This window comes from Megascapheus bottae, chromosome 5, assembly GCF_031878675.1.
Source record: "Megascapheus bottae isolate mThoBot1 chromosome 5, mThoBot2.hap1, whole genome shotgun sequence".
NCBI classification, from domain to species: Eukaryota; Metazoa; Chordata; class Mammalia; order Rodentia; family Geomyidae; genus Megascapheus; species Megascapheus bottae.
The window spans coordinates 17,181,462-17,201,337 of NC_143513.1; the positions used below are offsets into that span (position 1 = coordinate 17,181,462).

Genomic DNA, 19,876 nt, shown 5'->3' on the forward strand with positions numbered 1-19,876 from the left:
TACTTCATTCGTGACACTTGTTCCAAGGAAGTTCAAATGGTTTTACATTACCATCAAAAACTGGGAGAGGAAAATATCTGATCCTTAAAGAGTAAGGGCTGAAAGTGCATACATACTTTATGAAAAAAATGTTTACAGTATCACTAAATGTAATTGTTGGATTTAAGCTAAACTGGAATCCATTTTGCCTAATTTAGCATTAGGCAAAATTATTGCACACAGGACATTAGAGCTTTGTCTTTTCTAGTTTTCTTTCACTGCCTTTTTCATCCTTTCTGCTTACTCAGGGAAGAAAAAGTAGAAGGATACATTCATTCATACTGATCAACTAGTCTAAAGATAAGGAATCTAGTATCAAGAAAAATATAAGGCATTAAACATGAGATGTTTCTCTACATGTACACGGTTCCTATCTCTAAAATGGAAATGATAACTTCATTCTACCAGAAAGAATTCCTGAAGATATATATTTTTAAAAAATTCACAGATAGGAACTTATTAATGTCACAGGGTTTCATGTAAAGCAGAAAATTCATGACTTAACTGAAAGCAGTTACATTACATTTTCTATTAATGATATGTACATTTTGATTAACATAAAATAATTAGTTAAATTTGCGTAGAAACATATAGGCCCCTTGACTCTAAATTTGCATTAATTAATGACTCGGCCTAATTGTATAAATAACATATAAATATAAGTAAACAACACACAATGTTTGTTGCTTCAAATAGAAACTAATAATATAACTGGCTTGAACTAAGTATTTCAGTACTGGATATATTTAATATATATTAAAATATTCTATTGATAAATGTGGAGACATTTGCATATGAGAATCACCAATAAAATTTGCTAAAAATAATGAGTAAGAGAAAAAATTGCAACATTATCTACAAGAGAGCAAGATAAAAAGTGGGAGAAAACGAGGGAAGAGATGACAACAGTTCAAAAAGAAATGTACTCAATACCTGAATTACGTAATTGTAATCCTCTATAAGTCACCTTTACAATAAATACTAAGAAATCAAAAAAAGACAAAAAAGAGAGCAAGATGATTGTAGGCCAGCCAGTGGTACAAAAAGACAGGGCACACAAAGAGATATGATAATTTGATACATAATTTGGATGATCTTTAAAAATCAGTGAGGAAAGCATCAAGATCTTTTATTTTTGTCAATAGAATTAGATAAACCTGTCAATGTTTTCTACCATATAAAATGATAAGAAACAGCAATTGATGAAAGTACATGTACCAAAATAGTTTGGATGTTATAAAATCATGAAAAGATACAAACCCTAGAACCTTATGAAACTTGAATACTAAACACATCCTATGAAGCTTTTTCTCTAGTGACTATTTTCTCATCACCCTCTGTTGCAGAAATCCAAACATCCTTGACTTCTTGTAGAGTCATTTCTACTGATTCTATATCATAAATGTCAAAGTTGTTTCCAAGTACTTCCAATTAATTGCTTAGTGCTCCAAGCTTCTGAAAGAAACTCAAACATGTCCTCCTTACTTTTCTATATCTACTCCATTATTCAACGTGAAACTCCATTTACCCAGAATTCATTCTTGAAATTATATGACTACAATACAGTTTTGTGTTCTTTGGGTCTTTCTATAAAAGTTGTCAATATTTATGTACAGTAAAATTCAAAACACTACAGAAGCATAAGCAAAATTCTCCATCCCAGATACCTCATTGAAACATGTAAGTGGAGATGCTAATTCCTGTTTATTATCGTTTGATTTCATTTGGAAGTGGCCAAAGAATAAGATTTCAGGGTGAGGAAGTAGAAGATAAAGTAGTAAGAAAAATTAAGCAATGTTTTCCCATTGGCTCTGGAGGATATTCAGTCTCTACAGTCCACAATCCTTAGAGGATATCTAAGGGAAAAGTAGACACACATAACAGGAAGTATATACAATCATGGAATTTCTTAGTAAAATTTAAGAAGTCTTGGCTTAAATTTAGTCATTGTAATTTATGGAGAAGAAAAAGGGGATTCTGCATAAAGTAGAAATTGACCTTTTATTCCACTGGCTACTTGGTAGAGATTTTGAATGTTGATCAAAGTTTGTCAGATCTCATAATGAATATATGGGGACCTCAGGCAGGTTTAATGACGATTAAGATCACACATGAAATTTAGCAATTATACATAGAATTGAACATTTTGCTAAGAGTCTGAGTTAGTTTTCTTCTAATAATATAATGAAATGTTTCTCAAAAGGAACTTTTAGTGCAAGCAGTGCACATTTTACAATTCCAACCAGGAGTGTTTGGTGGACTTCTGGTCACCTAAAGCTGTTCTTGTTGCCATTGTTTCGCTTACTTTTTTTTTCTTTTTGGGTCATGTGTCTTGAACTTGGCCTGGGTGCTATCCCTTAGCTCTTCAGCTCAAGGCTACCACCCTACCCCTGGGCCTGGATATTGTCCCAGAGCTCTTCAGTTCAAGGCTACTATACTACCCTACCCCACTTCTGGTTTTTCTAGAGGTTAATTGGAGGTAGGAGTCTCAGGTTCTTTTGTGCCCAGGCTGGCTTTGAACCTTGATCTTCAGATCTCAGCCTTCTGAGTAGCTAGGATTATAGGCATGAGCTACCTTACCGACTCGGTTAATTTTTGTTCTAATAAACCACTTTGAAAACATATCACTGTGTTCTAGTCCAACATTTAGTGTCCCCATCTTATAAGAGAATTTATAATATTTCAAAGTACTTTTTTGTTGTTGTTCATCATAACTTTATCAAGAGTATGTAGTATATATCATGAATATCATTTAGCAAGTAAATAAAATTGCAAAGAGACACTAGTGGCTCACATCTGTAACCCTAGTTACTCAGAAAGCAGAGGTCTGAGCATCCCAATTCAAAGCTAGCTAAGGTAGAAAACTTCATGAAACTCTTATCTCCAAATAACCAGCAAAAGGCAAGAAGTAGAATCAAATAATAGAATGCCAGTCTTGAACAATAGAGACAAATGAGAGCATGCCCTTAATTCCAATCCCTGTGCTGTCACAGATACAACAAAAATTAGTTAAAAGGAAATATAGCTGATCATTGGTTCTGTGTATGTATATGTGTATGTTTGTTTGTCTGGGTATGTGTACACACATTTATACTGTGAATGAAAGACACAATCTCACATGATAGATAGAATTTTCTCAGAAAATGAACTGCTTAAATCCGAGGAAGATTATATGCTTTGCATTTATGCTGAAGCAGTACCAGTATAGCCAGTACAACTATAAGAAATGAGATACAACACAATAAAATAAATTATATTAGTCCTCGAAATGAAAATGTATTGGATTCCAATTTAGAGTAGATTCAATAGATAACTAAGATTTTGATTTGTGGGATAAAATGGAGTTTTAGGGAAATTGTCCTACATTTTCAGAGTATTTCCTTTGTGAAAGGGTTGTGAAAATTTCTGCTGTATTATCATCAAATAATTGTACAAGGAGAAGATTTCTGCTTTTGTATTCGGAGATGAAAAGATTTAATTTCCACACGAACAAGGCAAAACTGATACATTGCCAAATGCTACTTTTCTACAATCTTTGAAACTAAATTCCATGGACACTAGTACCTCAATTCAGGAGGGGCCAAATTCCCTCAAGGGAAATACCGCAGAGATGAAGGAAATTGGGTCACCTGTCCCAAGGTATGGCGGGAAGAAATACTTTGTTCAGTTCATGCAGGTGTGTGTGTGTGTGTGTGTGTGTGTGTGTGTGTAGGTGTGATGTATACATATATACATATATATACCCATATATATACATATATATGTTGTCATGTGTGTGAGGGGAGATGTGCTGAATGCTGCTCCATCCTGAGCAGATGTCCTTTAAGAAGCAATAATATTAAAGGTGTAGCAAAGCCTTCCATTTTAGAACATAAGAAAACATACAAGTAGTAAATAACTGAGGCTGAATTTTGAGCTATATTGTCCATCCAAACTGTTATTCCATCGAGATTGTAAGAAATGGTCAACCGCATGCAGGGAGACAGAATTATATCTTCCCTAGATAGCTATGCCTAAATAATCCAAGCATGTGATTACTACTTCATGAGGCACAAAGAGCAAATGTGATTAAATTAAGGGTATTGAGATGGGGAGATTATTCTGGAAATATTACATTTTAAAAGAGAAGGGTAGATGTTAGAAACCTGAAGTATATTATAGAGTACCAGACAATATGAGATGTCTAAGGAACAAACAAACAAGCCCACATTGATTGAGGTTTGTCAAAAGGCCAAAGAATGGAAAGTATCCAATGACCAAAGTTGAAACAATTTGAGCAACAAAACAAAAAGTATTGGTTTAATACCCAATTGTACAATAAATATACATGACATCTGACAAATTAAATGATCATAACTCAATAAAATGAGGAGAGAAAAATATTCTATATAGAAAATTCTAAATAATTCATGTAGATGCTTGATTTTCAAGAAAGTAAAGCATATCTCCTTTCCTCATTAAATGTGACTCATACATAATGATTTCCTTCCAAACAGTATCCTATGGAAAGAGTGATCTCAGGATGGAAATACTATCATAGTCAGGTGAACAAGGTCAATACCAACGTGCTAAATCATGCTGATCCTAAGAATCTGGGATGTGAAGTGAGCAGAAGGCTATGCTTGTCCACTGTCACCAAGGGTATTCACCAGAAGAACAGACAACCGATCACAGGAAGAAATGAAAGACACTAAAATTGGAAATTTAGAAGCAAGACGTTATCATTTGAAGGTAAAATGATTGATTCATAACATTTCCAAGAGAAACAACTCAAAAGTTTGTTCTAACTGTATTAATGAGGTTGACTTAGTAATGTGGCAAGACAAAATATATGGACATTCATATTGGTGCATAAAAATAACATGTGAGAGATATAATTGTAGAAAAATCATTTTAATACAGAATGATTTCCTAAAATAAAATTTATAATCCAGATGTTAACCAACATGTAGAAAACTAAAAATATGAACAAAGCACATAATGAATTTATACAAATGGAAATGAATATGACCATTGTAGTATGGTATTTTTCTTTTTTTTTTTGTCAGTTGTTGGGCTTGAACTCTGGGCCTGGGCATTGTCCCTAAGCTCTTCAGCTCAAGGCTACTGCCCTATCCCTGGAGTTACAGCATCACTTCCCATTTTCTAGGTTAATTGGAGATAAGAGTCTCATGTTGTTTTTTTTAGTGCCAGGGTTGGCTTTGAAGCAAGATCCTCCGATCTCAGCCTCCTGAGTAGCTACAATTACAGATGTGAGTCACAGTGCCTGGCTATGGTATTTTTTTTAATGGGTATCATTCTTTCTAAAAGAAGCCTGAAAGAGTATGTACATATTTTCAGCCACAAGGCACACTAGAAAGCATCATTTTATAAAACAAATTTATTAATATATTATATTAGTTATATTGTCAGCACAACTTGTTTTCATACCTCTAAATATTTGCACTGTATTCTCATCATTCTCAAAGAAAGCGTTCTCATCTATAAAGCAAGGAGTTAGTCATCACCAGATACTGGAGCTGATTGTAATTTGTTTTAAGTCTTCCAGTTTTCAGAAATGTGAGCAGTGCATTTTTCTTCTTTGCAAGTTATTCTGTGAAAAGTATTTTTCTATAGTCCTCAACAGTATATGACAATGGATAGAATAGTTTAAAATGTAAAGTATACTAACAGTTTTAATATAATTTGTCAGTGTGATTCCATTAAGCACTGACAATTCATACTTTTAAAAATTAGAAAAATGAGTCTAAAAATTTTATTAAAAATAAATATATTGCAGAGGAAATAACCACTAAAATGAGGTAGGAAGTTGTTCAATGTTAATCACGGATACTAAAACATATTTTAAAACTTCAATAATTAAAATAGAATGACATTTGCATATGCATAGAAAAACTGAACAAAGGAACAGAATTATGATGTATTTAAAATCTAGCATATAATAAAATAGCATCTCTAAGCAGTTCTGAAAAGATAGCTATTTCATAAATTGTGTCTGTGCACTTGTACATAGATTTAGAATAAACAGAATTAGATTTACAATTTTCACCACATTAGGGTAAAATAGGTAATTATAGTACATAGGTTAATTTGCAAATAAAATAAGAGGATAATAGGAAATAGAATTTATTACTTTGAAATGATAAATATCTTTACAGTAATGATCAGAGGAGATTTGCTTTATTAAAATATTGTGAGCTAAAAAAGAAAAACTTAAAAAATATGAAAACCAATAACTTTGAGATTCCACCTTATTCCAGTTAGAATGGCCATTATCAAGAAATCTAGAAACAATCTATGCTGGCGGGATGTTGCCAGAAGGGACTGCTACTACATTGCTGGTAGGAGTGTAAACTTGTTTAACCACACTGGAAAGCAGTATGGTGATTCTTCAAAAGACTAAACATAGAGCTCCCCTATGACCCAGAAATTCTATTCCTTGGCATTTACTCAAATGTCCAGTAAAACTACTAGCACAACAATGTTTATTGCAGCATTATTTACCATAGCAAAGATATGGACTAACCAAGATGCCCCTCAGTAGATGACTGGATAAGCAAGATGGGGTACTTATACACAATGGAATTCTATGCTGCCATCGGTAAGTATGTCATTACTGCATTTGGAAGGAAATAGGAAGACTTGGAAAAAAATACTAAATGAAGTAATTCAGACCCAAAGGAACATAGTAATAATCATTTGCAATAATTAGCACGCATCTAGGACTATCCTGGAAGAGGATTACAATAGCTCAAAACCTAGATACATAAGGTCATATAGGATGAGGCTAAATGAAAGGATCTCTAGGATATAGAAACAAGAGCTGTATCTTGTGTGATTGTTGTTCTTAATGTACTATGTTATTTCTCTTCTATTTTTTGCCCTTATGATTTATCTCATGTTGTTACTGTATCTGACTTTGTTACCTGACATATTGTCTATACATTTATTTGTCTATTTGAAATAGGAAAGGGAAGGTGGGAAAACAAGATTATTGGGAAGGGGTACCAGAGGGAAATGAGGACAAAAGCAAGAGGAATATCTGTGTGTGAGAAGTAATGCACCTACTACCTGCCAAATGTAAATGTCACAACAATTAATACAAAAAAGAATTCATTGATTATACCATGAAAGTAAGAAAAGTAAGGAAAGGGGCAGGATGAAGCCATGTGTGTGTGAGGGGTGAGAATGTTGAGGGGATGACACTCATCAAGATGCACTATATTCAGAAACTGCTTTGTCATATGACATCTGCTTAAAGATAATTAAAAATCAGAAATAAAGAAACAAATGGCTGTGATTACCTGGGGTAAAATGAGTAATAATAGTTATAAGAGGGGATAGACTTCTCATTAAATATTTGTGATTTTATATTTGAACTATTTCTATTTTGGGAGTTCAATATACAGCCCCTTTCTCAATCATTATGTGGGTATTAGGAAAATATAGCCCATCTAGCTTCATGCTTGCTAGTGAATGACTGTTTCATTATTCCAGTGGGGCTAAACATACTGCCAACAATCCTCCAATATGTGTATTCTCAGAATGGACACTTAGAAAGGAATGGAAAACTATCCATATTTGAAGTTTCCTAGAGCTTCCCTTATGTGACCTTGATGACAAGGGGAAAGTTGTTTGTTATCTATCCATCTTCAAGGCTAGACTTCACTGATGAAATGTGCCTAGCTTCTGATAGGTCCAGAACATTCAGGCTCAAACCTGGAAGTACAAAACCTTATAAGAATTTAGCTTGAAATAAATAAAGCCTATTGTGGAGAATGAAGTTGGCTCTCCTTTCACATGAATAAAAAGAAATGCAAGCTACTACATTTTAATGTGGGAGCAGCTACAACTTTAATGCCCACCATTTCATTTGTAGAAAGGATTTTGTAGTTCTGTACATTCATGAGATTAATTGAAACTCTGTGTGTGTGTGTGTGTGTGTGTGTGTGTGTGTGTGTGTGTGTTTCTGGTACTCAGGGCCTAGAGCTCTCGCTCAGCTTTTTTGTTAATAACTGGTGCCCAAATACTTGAGTAACTCATCCAGTTCAGAACCATTTTTCTGGTTATTCAGGGAGTTGAGCCTTGTGGACTGTTTTCCCCAGGTAGGCATCAAATCACCATCTGGATGCTGTTTTATTTGCCATTGCTTGAATTGTTCAATTGATAGATCATCTATTTTTTTTTTGTTAAAATCAGCTCTGACATAGCATCTCCTAAGCATTCAGAATAAAATATTTAAGTAACATAATTTATATTCAAACTGGATGAATGAATTAGGAGATGTATGGATGATTTACAGTATGAATAGAGAATACTTAAATCCAGTCAGATCTAAACTATAAAATTGATGTATTTTATTTTTTCATAGAATAATATTTAGTTAACTTCTCAGAAACATTCTTAATTGGGTAGATGATTAATTTCCTTCTCATCTTTTCATTGATAGAATTTTAAAATAATCTAGATATTATTGACTCTTTAAGGATTATAATGATCCCTTTATTGATTTTAGACAATTCCTTTTCAATTTTCAGATGCTCTTGAGATGTCATTATGCAGACTTTTCTAGATCAACATCACTGAAAAGGATTTTACTTTGGCACTGAATTATAAATGACATAAAATTCTTATTTTTGATTTTTTTATGTGAGGCAAAGTACACAAAATAATTCAGACAGTCTATCTATGACTGTATACTCTACTATTACATTTAACTTACTTTCTCTTAGATTGAAAAGCCAGCCATGGCTTAAGAAGGCACCTATAATCCTAGCCACTCAGGAGACTGAGATCTGAGGATCTCAGTTCAAAACCAGTTATTAACCAGCAAAAATCTGGAAGTAGAGTGCTAGAATGCCAACTACGAAGGGAGAAAAATGTTAAGGTAGAGAGGATTTGAATTCTTGCTTCAGTATACACACACACACACACACACACACACACACACACACAATAAATATACAAGTAGGACAAGGTCTTTGCATTATCATCTGCATTCTGTTGTTACTCCCAGTTGGCTCGTGGATCCTGAGGGTAGTGGTTCAGTCCCCTGACTTTTCTGCCTGTAACCGCGATGCACATATTCTCTCAGTCAAATAGCAAAATTTAATTCTTCAAGAACTACAGATTCTTTTCAGGCAGTGGTGTTCAAAGTTCTAAAATTATCAAAAGGTGGGCTGGGAATTTGGCCTAGTGGCAGAGTGCTTGCCTTGCATGCACGACCGGGCTTCGATGCCTCGGTACTACATACACAGAAAAAAAAAAGCCGGAAGTGATGCTGAGGCTCAAGTGGTAGAGCTCTAGCCTTGAGAAAGTCCAAGGACAGTGCTCAGGCCCTGAGCTCAAGCTCAGGACTGGCAAAAAAAATTATCAAAAGATAGCAGAAAGAGATTCGGAACATAAAAATGTCACAATGCATAAAAATAAGGTTTTTTTTTTCTTTTCAACTTTGTGATTCTTCCAAGCCTTCACTAAGTGACTATGCATGATAAACCACACCTGTTCAAAAGGAAATGTTGTAGAGAAAGGTCAGAACACCTTCTGATGAGGATAAGTGGATAGTCTTAGAAGGCTAGAAGAAACCTTAGTATTTTTCCATCTTTGCTTTATATCCATTGGGAATATCATGCCTTAGGGTTTCTTCCACATCAATAGTTGTCCTGGAGGGTGAATAGAAGGGAGAAGGGATGGATGAGGTTGATCTCAAAGACTCATGAGGCTTGTAGAAAGATCCAATGTCCTTTCTGAAAAGCTCATACTCTTCACAAAGAACATTTATCTCTCAATATCCAGATGTTAAGCTACATTACAAAATATTCAAGCAGAAGTGTCTCATTCATATTTACATCTACATCAGTTATGGGAGAATGAAATTAAAATTGCTTTCTCTAGTTCTGATTTTAGCCATTTTATGACACAGCATGACAATTTCTTTCTGCTGATTTCTTCCATAAAAGTCCTGGGTGTAAAATAGACTTTTAAATATTCCTTTGAGCTTAACTCATGTCTCCTTTTCATAATTACATTGAACTACTGGGGACCTGGAAGTCTGTACTAAAGGAGAAGCTGACAGTATTCTACACAGTATCTCTAAGACTGAGTGAACTCCTGATTCAAGGGACATTAAGGAATAGACATTTTTCTTACCCAAGTGTTTCTATCCCTCCTTCTCCCTTTCTAGGGAGTGGTTGGTTACGAGAACTCTAAAGTAAACATAGGAAATAAATTTTCATTCACTCTGCTCCTTCTCTCTCTCTCTGGTAAATGTTATCATGTATATTTTGGCTTAGTATTATTTTCTTTTTGAAAATATTTCTCCTAGAGCTCATCCATATACACAATTGGTGCACAGAAAGTAAGCCAGATAAAGTATTTGCATATTTCACAGAGAATCAATGAGTTACAGAATTCTATTTTTATCTCACTGAGGTTTCTAGGAGGGGAAGTATTGCCGCTCATCACATATCTACTCAGTTAACTTCAAATTAGTTACATAGAACATCAAACATGTATAGCCTTTTCTAATAATTCCTTCAGTTTGATGATCAGAGGGTTTTATGAGGTCAAAAGGGATACTTGACATTTCATTTCGAAAAGGAACATTACAGAATTATAAAATTGAAAAGTAACCATAAATTTGTCTAAGATTATAAATTCCTCATTGTCTCCAAGACTCTAAAATAAGATCTTACAAGAACATGAATCAGATTGCTGAAACAAGAAGACTCACTTCTGGGAAGTGAATCTGGAGAGTGAGGTTTTTAAGAACTAGTTTCTGGAAGGAAGCATTGTAATTGAAGTGCAGGAACATTGTGGATGATTAATGAAGTAAGGGCTCAGAGAAGAGGCTGCATTTCTAGATAGTTTAAGAATAGCTCTGAATGGTGGTTTCAGAGCCTCATTGATTTATGTTATTAATGTGGTAGATTTCAGCTTCCTCTGCATGGAGAACATCATAAAATCATTTGAAACCTTTCTTCTGACCTCTCATTGGCTAATTTCTTCATGACTCAACAATTTTATCACATTGACCAAGTTGAACAGAGAGCTTAACACCTGCCTTTGTAGTGTTATGTAAGATGTTATTACAATGAATAAACAATAGCTTGTACTCTCAACCGAGCCAGATAATAGGTACTAGCTCATAAAATAACAAAAGGATTAAGCCTGACAGGTTTTCTATTTCCTGTAGTTGAGGTATGCCTTTACTGAAAAGCCCGCAATGATTACTGGAAGAAACAAAAATAAGTGGGGTTGGAAAAAAGACTTGGCTTATAGGTTTTGGAGAAAGTATTAACCACTTCAGTCTTCATCAGTATATTTTAGCATTATCTTTCTGTTCACTAGAAGGAAGCTTGCAGGATGGCTTAGCAGACAGGCTTTTACCCTCACGGTCCAATCCTTTCATTTTCACTATGGATGAAAGACCCGCGAAGGAAATCATTTCTTCAGTATTGTGATGGAAGACATTTTCTCTTTTCTACAGTTAATTCAAAAGTGTGTAATACTTACTAGGTTGATTCTCTCCTTCAGCATTGATAGAATTGAAAAAGTCCTCTTTTAAGATTTCTCGTGTGCAGGTAGAATTATGATGCCAAAAATTTCCCCTATCAGGTCAGGGACATGAACATGTACTTAATAATTGCATCTTGGGATTACTGCCATCACTCACTTGCCTTTTATTATGAAAGAAATGTAATGTGTGATTTCTTTAATAAATAATTTGTAAAATGTTTTCAGTTAAAGGTTTTGTGGCTATTACAGGAATTCAAACTTCTTCCCTTAGATTTTTTTTTTTGAGGGCAAATGCTCCATGGATCCAGGTCCACTTTGCTTTAGGGTATGGTAGGATAAGGTGTCATGTTTTTACCTGAGTCCAGCCTCAGACTGTAATCCTCCTTCTTATGCCTCCTAAGTAGCTGGGACCACAGGTGTGACTACTACATCTGGATGAAGAGGCTTTTTGTGTTGTTTGTTTGTTTGTCTGCATGGACACTCATACTATAGAGTTTGGTTGGTGTTCTTGCTCAGTTGCAGTACAATTCCCTTTCCATTTATCCCATTTAGTTTCAACTATTTTCAAAGATTAAGGAGTAAAATGCAAGGGGACACAAACGGAAATTAACAAAAAATCATTTAATATGCAGGCCTTGCTCCATCCCACTCCTGCCAGGGGCCCTGTACCAATAATCCTGAGAAGATATCAAACTTTAGGAAATGAAGGGCCAGAGACCATTTCCATGGTCATCTTGTGTGAATTGGTCACATTCTCTGTTGTATTTTGGGTTTATTTTATCAAAAAGATTCTTTTGCACTCTACTTTGATTTCTACCTAGGTGTTGTAAAACAAAATAACTCAGAATACCTGTATTTTATTTACTGTATCGTGATGAGACCATAAAAATACCTGTGCTTGATATTCTAAGATGACTGGCAGATAAGCTATTCACAGCAGGTATCTGTTTATGCTATAGGATGTACTGTATTCACAAATGGAATCTATTCTAGAATTTATCTAGGCAACTGGGAGTACCATAACATGATACCAATGCTAAATTCAGCCAGCCATGGAGCTGAGTTACATGTGGGATATTTTTTTCTAATGACTAGAGTAATCTGGGTCTCCTGATAACATTTAAAAGATTATTTAACTGTAAATCCTTGGGAAGATGGTGACAGGCCTCCAATAAGGAATTGGAATAGCTCTGACAAGGAGCTCAAGTAGAATCCAGTAAAATATGCTGACATTGTGGTTTATAGCAATTTGTCATTTGGCTAAGATGTACTGCTGTTCAGTACCACAAATAACATAATATGCACTCTATCTCTGACAATGCACTATTGCCTTCTTCAGTGTCCTGGGTAGAGATGGTTACTTGAGATAATTTCCTATGGAAGAGTCAAGAACTAGTTTAAGTTTGGTGACATTAACTGAAGAAATAGCCACACTACTTAAAATATATTACTTGCTACATAAAGTTAATAGCAGATAACTCTTTATAATTCATATTGTAAGACATTATAATTGGAATCAACATACAGATTTTATATTTTAGGCCATTTCCCACAAACATTGATTGATTCGTAATCTTAATAGCATTGTGTGAGTTAGGAGAGCTAAAAATAGGCTTAATTGCCTTGTCCAGAGCCTCGGCAAGAAGGAACCATGAATGCCTGATCGACACATACAACTCAGAAAATGTCTTCACTTCACTCTGAACTACGCTTTCTCAAAGCAGAGAACTTTCAAAACATAATTATCATGGTTGGCAAAGTTTCTTGTAAAATGTCATATTGCTCACCTTGTAATATTAGACTAATTCTTAGATTGAGGGAAAGTATCTCCATAAAATAGTAACAGTATCAGCAGTAATTGTAGCACCATGACTGAGTACTGACCAGACCCTGGGTGATAATTTACGTGCAAATCACCTAAATTCTTCCCCATTGTTAAGCTCAGGATTCTAATCTTCCAATAATTGTTAGTTTACATTTTTGAGTAGATAAGTGGCAGAGATGGCATCTGAACACCAGAATAGTTTGTAGGTTACTATGTACTAATAGTCATATAAGTTTCATTGTCATAATCTCGTGGAGGGGTACAGTGCACTTTGGCAAATGAGCAACAGTCTTTCTAACTCTCAAGGCTGAATAATGTGATACTTTCAGGTCATGATTTTACCTCTCTCCATACTCATTTTGGTTATGCTATCTGCATAACTTTTTGTATTAGAGGAAGCTTTGGGGCAGAGATCAAAATAAACTTATAGATTTTATCGCTTGGAAGGATAATGTATTTTGGAAATGTGGGTATGCAAATCAAATATCTTTTCTACTTTGAGAAGATCAGGTCTTTGGTGGAAATGATACAATCAATACAAAGGGTGGAAAAATTTAGGTGTCAAATGCAGAAAAGTTTTTTTTGTTCTAAAACAATTTTGGTACCCCCTAAAGCCATTTTGGTACCACTTGGGGGCAGTAGTGACCAATTAATCTGCAGGGCTGTTTTCTGACTTCACAACTGAAATGTTAGTCTAGTTGGAATGAAGGCCTTAAAAAGTGGATTTTCAATTCACTTTTTTATGTACTACATTTATAATCCAGATACTAGTAGTACCATTATCATTATATTATTATTATTACTGTTGTTGTTATTGAGATCATTTAGTAATATTGTCCTTTTTTTGAACTACCCTTCAAATAAAATATGTAAATAATTTAGTAGAAAAAAGTTACCTTCATGCAAGCTTATAAATCTACTGTTGTTCATTGTAATATCTGGCTGACCAAAAGAGAATAATGACATACTTTGGAAAAAAGGAAGTCTTCTGAAACTAGAATTGGAAGGTAATTTATGATCATTAAATATTAAACTATTATTCTGAGTTTACACTAATCAAAGAGCTTTGAACCTATTGTCACAATTCATGCAGCTAGTTTAATTTACAGAGGCAACAGACTTAGAAAAACTTATGGGAACTTTTTGTTTTTGTTTAAAATATACCTGGACAATACATTTAACAAACACAGGAGCAAAACCCAGAACCACCTGATTAACAGCATACTCCCTCTCCATTGTCACCTGCTACCTCTAGCCTCATGGCATACCTGCCCAAGTGACAGGAAAATTAAGAAAGAACTTTAATTCTCAAGTTCAAAAAGAGATAGGAATATATTCAAGAAGAAATGAGTTTATAAAGAATATAGTTGATGAAGCTTTGGAAAGTTGGTATTCTACCACAGTAAGTATAAATTCCCTTTATAGATTTATTATAAATAACATTTATCTTAAATAATTACATGGAACTATCTCAAAGCATAAGACTAGATTTATAAATTACTAAAATTTAATACCAACAATTGTTTTCTTGGAGTCTATTAGGCTGTAATAAGATGGTTGTAAGACTATCTACAGAAATGGAACAAAATAGTGGGTAATAATTTCCAGTGATTTTCTCTCCACAGATACACCAGCATACACATCTAGGTCATCATCACACTGTATTCATAACAGCTAAGAAATGTAGGGGCGAAACCACAGTGCTTGGTTTTAGAATCCTAAGGGAAGATGCAGTGAAGAAGGTAGAAAGAAAAAAATTTTCCTGTGTCACCCCTCTTCTAACTCCAGACAGCCTGGGAAGAGCCATTTTTAACCTGGTAGTGAAAGAAGAAATGAAATTCAGTCACTGGAATTAAAACTTCACACCAAAGCCCATGATAGGAAAACCAAGTGTTGGTCAGAACCCTGAAACTCTGCCCCATGCTAGTACCACCAATTGAACTACTCAACCTGCCTCTGGGAGGCAGCTATGTGACAACCTGTAACAGCTCTTCCCAATCTCTGGCAGAAGAAGAAGTAGCCCCGTACCTGCTCAGGAACCAGGCACCAAAGTTAGCAGAGAACTTTGCTATGGAGTTCCATGTCAGGTTCCCTGTAGTAAGACATAGACCAGGAAGAAACCAAACAGCTCTATATGAGGTCAGTGATAATAGACAGAGACAAGAAAGTGCCCAGGAGCCAGCGACCTCTGCTCTGGTGGGATGGAATTGTGCTTTGGCAGACAGCACAGGAAGCTGCAGTGTGGGCCTGGGTGCACTCTTGAGCCTGTGCACATCCTGTGCATAAAACTCAGATATGACTTAGCTTAATGTCATCCTTACATGCCGAGCACTATCCCTTAGTTTTTGTTTTGCTTTGTTTTTTTTTTTGATTTTTTTTGTTTGTTTTGTTTTGTTTTTGAAGTCTAGCATTCTACCACTTGAGCTGCATCTCCATTTCTGGCTTTTTAGTGGTTATAGATAAAAATCTCATGGATTCTCTTGCTGAGGTTGGCTTTGAACCATGATCCTCATACCTCAGTCTTCTGAGTAGCTAGAATTATGAGCCACTGTCACCTGCCATGGCTTGGTTTTAATGGTCTTAGGGGCTTACAGAGACAAGATCTTCTTAGAAAGCAGCCAATGGCAGTGCAAGTTCTAACTTACCCTAGTGCTTGACTGGTCTTTTTAGGCTCTGGTTCCAGGTGTGACACATTAGTCAAGCACTGGCACAGTGGTGTGACGTGCGAGGCCAGGCTTGCCCCTCCAATGTAATTCTTTTTTTTTTTTTTTGCCAGTCCTGGGCTTGGGATCAGGGCCTGAGCACTGTCCTTGGACTTTCTCAAGGCTGAAGCTCTACCACTTGAGCCTCAGCACCACTTCCAGCTTTTTGCTGTGTATGTGGGGTACCGAAGAATTGAACCTGGGTCTTCATGCATACTAGGCAAGCACTCTACCACTAGGCCAAACTCCCGGCACTCCAATGTAATTCTTACGAGAGCTAGGGAAATTCCTACATACCCACCACAGGCAGATGACTGTGCATGAGGCATATTCCTCAGCTCCAGGTATAGGCTTTTGTGATATCCTACCCCTGCTTCATGGTGAACAGGACAAGAACTGTGGATTTGGAACCATTCGTGGATTGGTTCACATTTTAGTGCCAACATAGCTGCCATGCACGGAGAATGGACTTGTAGCAACCTGGACATAGGACACAATCTATTTCTGGAACTATGGGAGTGACCACAAGCTCAGCAGAAGCAATCAAGAGTTCATAGCTTCTGAGACAATGGGCATAAATGAGATCCCATGATAGAGACCACAATACCCACCTATTTCTTCTGTGTCTAGACAGTATTGTGCACCCCCAGGAATTAAGGACCTCAAAATTTGGGGGGAACTATGACCTCAGCTAAGAGTCAAATTTAAGTGATTGAAGCTAAACTAAAACAGTGTAGTGAAAATGGATCTTTAAAGAAAATACAATGACCTTCAGTGGAACAGAGAAATACAATGGTTATCTATTTTTAAGAACAAAATATAAGCTTGTGAACTGAAAGATATACTGAGTGAACTTAAATTAAAAGGATAATAGGAGGCACCAATAGTAGATTAAACAGTTGAAAAAAATGTGAGCTTGATGACAGGTTGTTTGAAAATATGGAAGAGTAAAAAAGAAATGCAGGAATAATAAAGCTTTGAGACAGCTTTGTAAAGAGGGCATGGGTTATCAGGAACCAAGAGGAAAGTATAATGCTAAAGGAAGAGACAGACAGTCAAAAAGGAACATGGGGCACTGTCTCAAGGGAGAATGCGCTTACTTATCATATATGTCAGGAGTACCCCAGTACCATTAGGAAACAAACAAACTTATGGAATGAATAATCATAGCAAACTTTCCAAAACGTATGCAAGAATACACATATCTAGATAAAGGAAGGCCAAATCTCACAGTTTAGATTGAACTTTACTTAGCCTACTCCCAAGATAAATTAAAATCAAACTCTTAACCTACTTTTGAACTATAGTAATAGAAAACAAAACAAAATAGAAGAAAAGTACAATGAATACTGGAAAGAAGTTTCTCAAGGCTACAACAGAGCAAAATAAATAACATATAAAGGTTTCCTGATTACCTAAGAAAGTGACGCTGTGGCACAAGTAGTAGAGCTTTAGCCTTGAGGAAAGTCCAAGGATAGTACCCAGGACTGCCAATAAAAAAAAAGATACTCATGCACACATGTACACATGCCAACCAAAGCATGCCCATGAAACTGATTACCTGAGAGCAGAGTTCTCAGAGGAACCCTAACAGGCTGGGGAAAGTGGCACAAATGTTTCCAAACTACTTGGGGATCTTGAGGCAGGAGTATCTTGAACCCAGCCTGATCTAGATAGCAGGACCCTATCCTGAAAATACAAATAATTTTCTTTAGACTTTGCATGTATCTCATCAGGACAGCAGTTGCCAATAGGTCCAATCTTTATTACCACATAAAAGCTGGAATGATAATGACTAAAATCCTAGCCCTCAGGAAACTGAGGCAGAAGATTTGGAAGTTCAAAGCCAGCCTGAGTCACACAGCAAGAGACACTCTCTCTCTCTCTCTCTCTCTCTCTCTCTCTCTCTCTCTCTCTCTCTCTCTCTCTCTCTCTCTTTTTCTCTCTCTCTCTCCACCCCCCCACATATACATACATACACACAAACACAACTCTGCAATCAAACACAATACAACACAACAAAATTATGCATCAAAGAACTGTCCAACAAGAATATTGTACTTAGTGAAGCTTTCATTTAGAAATGAAAGAAAGAGAAAGGAGTTCCCAGGGTGGGGGAAAAAAAGAACTCAGAGAATATAGTACCATTAAACCTGGCCTAAAACAATATTAAATGGTCTTCTTCTGAAGCGAATGAAGGAAAACATGGGAAAGTACAAAGCTCTCTAGTATTGAATAGAATCAAAACACTCTACTCTAGTAAGCCACATTGCTACCACATGATCTAGCAGCAATCTCACTCCTAGAATCGAATCAGTTGTTGAAGGAAACCTGTGCTCTCTTGTTTATTTCTCCACTATTCACAATAGCCAAGAAATGACCAAACCAAAGGGTCTACCAACTGATGAATGGTTGATGAAAATATGGTCTGATGTGCATGGACTGCTATCTTCCGTCATGAGAAATACTGAAGGGTGGACATTGGTGACAACGTGGATGGAAGTCGATCTCATTATGCTAACTGAAATAAGCCAGGCACAGAAAAATAAACATCACACAATCTAACTCTCATGTGAAATACTTGTAGAAAGTTGAGTTCATGGAATTCACTTGAGGCCGGAAGGAGGCTGAGCAATGGGTAGACACTACAGTTAGAAAGGGGTAAGGAATTCTTGTGTTTTGTTGTACTGTAGGTTGCCTAAGTCATTTAAGTGCTGTGCATTTAAGAAAGCTAGGAAAGATAACTTTTCACTATAAGGAAACATTAAAAATTTGAAAGAGATAGAGATGCTTAGCCCGATTTAAACATTATAAAACATACCCATGTATCTAAGCATCTATGGTAACCCATTAGTGATCACCCACTTCTGTTTTTCTGTGCTAGTTAACAATGAATTTTCAATTGAACAAAGTGACCAAATATAAAAAGAACATATTTTGTTCTTATAAGGCCAAATTATTGTTTTCATACATATGCAACAAGGGTAACAAGGATTTTAAATAAAATATTCCCACAAATTTGTTCTGATAGCCAACTTTAGGCCATTTATTAATGGCTTTTACATTTAGAAGAATTAATGCTTATAAAGAAAATGGAATGTATTCTAGCAGAAGCAAAGAGGATCTACCTCCAATGTGTGGTATGGAAAAAATATATTTCCTTCAATGGCCTTAAGTTCAACTATCTCATATGACCGCTTAATTTGATTTACATGATACAGTTTCCACAGGACATCCACTTCTAATCTGAGTAGGATTACACACACAATGTGAATATGTGTAGAACAATACTGTCAACTATCATCTCACTTATGTGTTGTTAATCAACAACAATCCTAGGCATATTCAGAGATGTGCTCAATGTTCTGAAGAGTTTTGATCTCTTCTTTTTACACTGTTTCCTATAATGTTAACACTGGAGACGTTGAAACAGGAAGATCACAGGTTTGAGGCTAGCCTGGGATACATAGTGAGTTTGAGCTTTGTCTTTAGCTACATAGTGAGACCCAGTGTCAAAAGACAGTAGGTGGCTTTATTGTGTATATTTACTGCATGTATTTGATGTATATAATATGACATTATAGGAGAAAGGTAAATAACAAAATGGTTACTACTAGTAAAGCAAATGAACGTATTCATCAATTCCTTCAATCACAGGAAGAAACATAGCCTAGTAGTAGAGTGTTTACCTAGCATATACGAGGCTCTGGATTTGATTCCTCTGTACCATATACTCAGAAAAAGCCAGAAGTGACTCTGGTTGAAGAGAGCTAGCCTTAAACAAAAAGTGTCC

The 19,876-nt window shown here is 35.7% G+C and overlaps 1 protein-coding gene across 2 annotated transcripts in view; it reads right to left on the minus strand.

Annotated features, from left to right (window-relative positions):
- Positions 1-19,876, minus strand: part of Tmem196 (transmembrane protein 196) — a 50,948-nt gene that overhangs the window by 9,712 nt on the left and 21,360 nt on the right. The gene's annotated exons all lie outside the window — the stretch shown is intronic.